The 5,394-nt window shown below is 36.9% G+C and overlaps 3 non-coding genes across 3 annotated transcripts; all 3 read left to right on the top strand.

Annotated features, from left to right (window-relative positions):
* Nucleotides 1-4,107: 4,107 nt before the first annotated feature.
* Nucleotides 4,108-4,238, top strand: LOC132012733 (small nucleolar RNA SNORA63). Its single transcript, XR_009402716.1, has one exon. It is a non-coding gene; the product is annotated as a small nucleolar RNA SNORA63 (small nucleolar RNA).
* Nucleotides 4,239-4,497: 259 nt separating this feature from the next.
* On the top strand, nucleotides 4,498-4,676 carry LOC132012772 (small nucleolar RNA SNORA81). Its single transcript, XR_009402750.1, has one exon. It is a non-coding gene; the product is annotated as a small nucleolar RNA SNORA81 (small nucleolar RNA).
* A 331-nt stretch (nucleotides 4,677-5,007) lies between these two features.
* On the top strand, nucleotides 5,008-5,138 carry LOC132012732 (small nucleolar RNA SNORA63). Its single transcript, XR_009402715.1, has one exon. It is a non-coding gene; the product is annotated as a small nucleolar RNA SNORA63 (small nucleolar RNA).
* Nucleotides 5,139-5,394: the final 256 nt, after the last annotated feature.

Raw genomic sequence — 5,394 nt, 5'->3', positions numbered from 1 at the left:
CCTCTTGAAAGTAGCTTAGTACAGTTTCAGTTAGCCATTAGAACATTCTTCCCTCTAAATGGAGTCAAAACATGTGCTTTCCCAAATAACCCTCATAATTTTTCCCCAGGTTAATTTTGATCTTCAGAGCATGAGAAAAAAGAATCTCATCTAGTCATCCATTTTATATTTAAAATTCTTAATTTCCAGATTCATTTAACTAATTCTCATTGAGTGCTTTTTGTGTGATCTTTCATCTTCTAGTAAATGAAAACACAACTACATATTTCTCACAAGAGATTCTTGGGCTTGAACAAACTTTTCACTTTGCCTTCCTCTTTTAAAAATTAGTAATTAGCACAGATAGAAGCTCCAGATAAATTACTTAAATTTAGCAGAGCTGGAGCTCCTGGATAAATCAAAGACCTCACACTCAAATGTCTGCAGGGAGCTGGCCCAGCGACATAAGTGAGTATAAAAGCCAGTTTTTTTTTTAAGAAAAACAAGGACAGGGTGCCTGGGTGGCTCAGTGGGTTAAGCCGCTGCCTTCGGCTTGGGTCATGATCTCAGGGTCCTGGGATCGAGTCCCACATCGGGCTCTCTGCTCAGCGGGGAGCCTGCTTCCCTCTCTCTCTCTCTCTCTCTCTCTCTCTCTGCCTGCCTCTCTACCTACCTGTGATCTCTCTCTGTCAGATAAATAAATAAAATCTTTAAAAAAAAAAAAAAAAGAAAGAAAAACAAGGACAGGTAGAGATCCAGTGATGTGCAGGGCATATGCCCATCTAAAGAGGGCAGCCACTCTTTAGTTGCCATCAGAGGATAAGGAACAAGATTACAATCTACTATTTTTTCAGTGAAGGTGGAAATTTGGATTTGCATCTGAAATTTTCTCAGAAAGCATCTAATTCAGTTTGAAAACACTGTGCAAAGCAAAGAAAACAAAGGAGCTGCCAGTTTATAACTTCTGTTGTTTCTCTTCTGTAAATTATAAATGTTAGTAGGGTTGATATTCATATTGTGAATTTTAATTTGATGACTTTTAATTTGAAATGATTTTGGACTTACAGAAAAGCTACAAACGTGGACAAAGAATTCTTATATTCTTTACCTAGATTTCTCAAGTGTTACTATTTGTAACACATTTATTTTATTCTCTGTATATAAACACAACTACATATATATATACACACACACACACACACACACACACATATATATATATGCTTTTTCTGAAGCATTTGGAAGTAAGTTACTGACATTAAGCCTCTTTACCCTTTATTATTTCAGTGTGTGTTACCTAGAAATAAGGGCATTGTCTTACATCATAACACAATTACCAAAATCAAAAAATAACAGATATGATATTGTTTATAGACTTTATTCAGATTTCATCAATTGTCCAACTTATGAATGTTTTACAAAAAAAAAAAGAAGAAGAAGATAAGTGGTTGTTTACTGGTCCAGAATCTCATATAGCATCACATGTTGAATTTAGTTGTTCTGTCTCTTTGGCCTTCTGCATTCTGGAACAGCTTCTCAGTCTTTGTCTCCATGATTTTGTAGGTTAGGTGATGAAGTGATTTTTGGTATTCACAAGTATATCCAGATAGAGATCTCTGCGTATACTAAAAATACATGAGTAGTGGATGGTGCCAATCACTGAGAATGGAGGCCAGTTTTTTAAATAGAATATCCCTCCATTGTGGGTTTGTCGTTGTCGTCCCCCCCTCCCCCTGCCCCAACACTTCTCACAAATAAACTCAGGCTATCCATTTGGGAAAGAAATACCACACAAGTGATGTTGTGTTCATCTCAGTGCACCGTATCAGGAGGCTGGGCAAGCTGAACTCTCAAGCGTGTTGCCCTGAAGGTGGCTCAATCCCAAAGAACTCTGAGATCAGTGTAGTCAATCCTTGGGTTTGTCCTTCCCAGGGGATCAGTCCTTGTGTGTTAACATCTGTACCCTCCGGCATTGCTTCATGGCTGCCTGCCAGGGCAACGTAAATCCTCAGAGGCTTCAGGTTTCACAAAAGTGAAGAACAGCTTAAGATTTGGTGTGAAGTAGGGGCACCTGGGTAGCTCAGTGGGTTAAAGCCTCTGCTCTTGGCTCAGGTCATGGTCCCAGGGTTCTGGGATCGAGCCCCACATCGGGCTCTCTGCTCGGCAGGGACCCTGTTTCCCCGCCTCTCTGCCTACTTGTGATCTCTCTCTCTCTGTCAAATAAAAAATGAAAAAATTTAAAAAAAAAAGATTTGGTGTGAAGTGGTGGTCCATTCAGAAACTTCTTTTTAATTATTGCCCATATGCAAGCATAGAGTTTTTGTTTCAAATTAAGCAGGAACTAGTTTGAAGGGCTCTATCTCACCAGACTGAGATTCCAAAACTTTCTTTTCTTCAGGGTAGACAGAATCCTTGACCTTTGTGTTATTGTTAAGTCTAAATGAAATTTTGCAGCATGAAAACTGCAATGATCTGTAATTAGTTGGGAATCTTAGTAGTCTGTGATATATCTGTGGCATGCTGTCTATTTTCAATGTTCACTGCTATTAGCTATGGAATAAAGCTTTTCTTAACAAAGCTGTAGGCTTTATGAAGATCAAGGTTGTATGTCATAGTTTCCTATTGGAAAGATTTCATTTTTGGTTTTTGGTGGTTTTTAAAAAATTAACATATATGTTATTTGTTTCAGGGGTACAGGTCTGTGATTCATCAGTCTTATATAATACCCAGTGCTCATTACAACACATACCCTTCCCAGTGTCCATCACCCAGTTACCCCAACCCCCAACCCCTTTAATCTTAAAGTAAGTGATAATCAGTGAATACATAACAGAACAATTTGCCTACTTAGAGGCAAAAACAGAACTTGTTTCCCTACTTACATATCCTGCACATAGAAGAATAATTCAGGAAATGTGTGTTTGGGTTCTCTGGTTCTTTAACTGGTATCTCGAGGAACTGAGGATCCCAAGTTTGTAAAGACACAAAAGTCTAATTAAAAATGAGATTCTGAAAGAGATTTTACCATGAAGCAGTTTGATAATTCTGTGTTTTAAACTTAGGAGAGACTCTGGGTTCACCTGCTTAAAAGCTGTTTGCAAACCAGAATCTGAAACTAAATGTGAGCTGTTCAGCATTTAGCTATGTGCTTCAGAAATTGCTTGCTAGAACTTGTTTTTCTACAACATAATAATTTAAGGTTTGACTTTTAGATCCAAATGGCAATCCCGGCACTTGACTACTGTGTGGAAACAACTTGTCATGCCTGCATTGTGGAAACAGTGTTCAAAATGAAATGCACAACATACAAGCTGAAATAGCACTTAGAGTTGTTGGTATTTCAGGGAGAACACCCAATACATTAAATACAAGATATCTTTGTAAGTATCACCGTATTTTTCTGTGGGCATTTTTAAACTAGTGATATTTGCGGTATGGGAAGGAAAATAATTAGCCTACCTATTTAAGCCAGTTGCCATGGGTGAATACCTTGACATGAAACTAGGACTTTTCTTTAATAAACTTTATATTTTAGAACAGTTTTAGGTTCACAAAAAAAAAATTGAGAAGATAGTTTAAAAAGTTTCCATATACCTTGTCACCAGTTTCCCATATTATTAACATCTTATATTAATATGGTACATTTGTTAAAATTAACTAACCAACTGACCTTGATATAGTATTATGAACTGAAGTCCAGAATTCACTCTGATTTCCTTAGTTTATACCTAATGTCCTTTTTCTGTTCCAGGATCCCACCCAGGATACTCCATTACATTTAATTGTCAAGCTCCTCTTGGCTGTGACAGTTTCTTAAATTTTCCCAGTTTTTGATGACCTTGACAGTTTGGGGGAGTCAGATATCAGTCAGATATCGGTCAGATATTTAGTAGGATGTCCTTGTATTGGAATTTGATGTTTTTCTCAAGATTAGACTGGGCTTATGGGTTTTTGGGGGAAAGAACCCAGGGGTAAAATGTCATTTCATCTCATTATATTAAAGATTACTACTGTTGATGAAGAAGCAGATAAAAATTCTGCGTCCAGGTATTAAAGGTTAAATCCACAAGACTTACCAGAAAGTAAATACAAGTATTCAGGTGGAGACATGATTTGTCTATTGCTGGCAGGTTGGGTTACTTGTTACAATATAGCTGTAAAGTGCTATATTGTCCTTGCCCCTGCTGAAAGCAACTGTTTCCTACAATCTCTGTCTAGCTCAATTCTATAGTAAGACAGGGACGCTTGGTCTCAAACATTATTCCTTCATTATTATTATGATAACTGTTATATCTGCTTAATTGATATGTCAACATAATTAGCCATCTCTATTTTTTTAAGGTTGGCTTGCTTTCTGCCTTAATGTCAATCAATATGTTGGAAGTTATCAAGAAGTTCAAATTCTGATGAAGAAGGAAGAATTAACCCATGAAATTGTCAACATTTCATAATATTTTTGAAAAGGGGTAATGTTTTTCTAGTTGATATACATAAAAATTATAGCCAGAATTTTTTTTTACCTTCTTACTTAAGCTCTCTATTAAAATTGCAGAAACTAGTGTGATGTCTTTGTATTTGTAATAAAACCAGCAGATTAAGCTCAAGAAGGAAAGTAACTATACCAGATAATAGAAAAACTGAAATGAACCTCTTTCTTAAGTCTGTCATACTTTGTTTTAAGATTTGGGATGAGAATATCTGTATTTAGGCAGAATTAATCTAATGAATTTCTGACTGGTCCCTTCCAATGAAAGGATGAGAGTTAGAAATCAAATGGTTTTTTATTCCCACTCTGATAGGAATTACCATTTTCCTCTCTGAAATACTGGAGGGAAGAAAATTGTGTCCTCCCTGTGTCAAATGACAGACCACACATGCTGTTCTTTTTCAGAGCATGGCACAAAGTGTAGACTGGCTTCTGAGAAAATGCATGCTAGGAATTTCAGTATCTGATGTGCTAAGAGTAATTCCTCCCTAGTATGGGAAGTTAAGACACTGTTAACGTGTAACCATTTCCTTAATGAACTGATGCAGGACCTAGATACAATGTAGCTATAAAGTGCTGCCTTGTCTTTGCCCCCTGCTCAAAATAAAACTGTTACCTTTCTAGCCTTGTCTGCTATGGTACTTAGCAGCCAGGGATGCATGGTCTCAGACATGTTTACCAAGTTGAACACTGACTTGATGAATGACTCTCGAGAATTAAGGCTTGTTAATATTTTGTGGGTGGTGATAGAAAGAAAGAGACATTATCAAGAAGGAATTCAGATAAGGGACAAGCCACATTTTGATTACTACCAACTTACTGGTATTTCAGTTCTTTATTTAACCATATTTATCTACTGCAGTTGGTTTTGAGGGGAAGATTTTTAACAGTCTTGGTCAAATATAGCTGTGTGGGGGAATGAAAACTAC

This window comes from Mustela nigripes, chromosome 2, assembly GCF_022355385.1.
Source record: "Mustela nigripes isolate SB6536 chromosome 2, MUSNIG.SB6536, whole genome shotgun sequence".
Classification (NCBI taxonomy): domain Eukaryota; kingdom Metazoa; phylum Chordata; class Mammalia; order Carnivora; family Mustelidae; genus Mustela; species Mustela nigripes.
The sequence above is the reverse complement of the archived record's forward strand: the minus strand, read 5'-3'. Positions and strand labels throughout refer to the sequence as shown.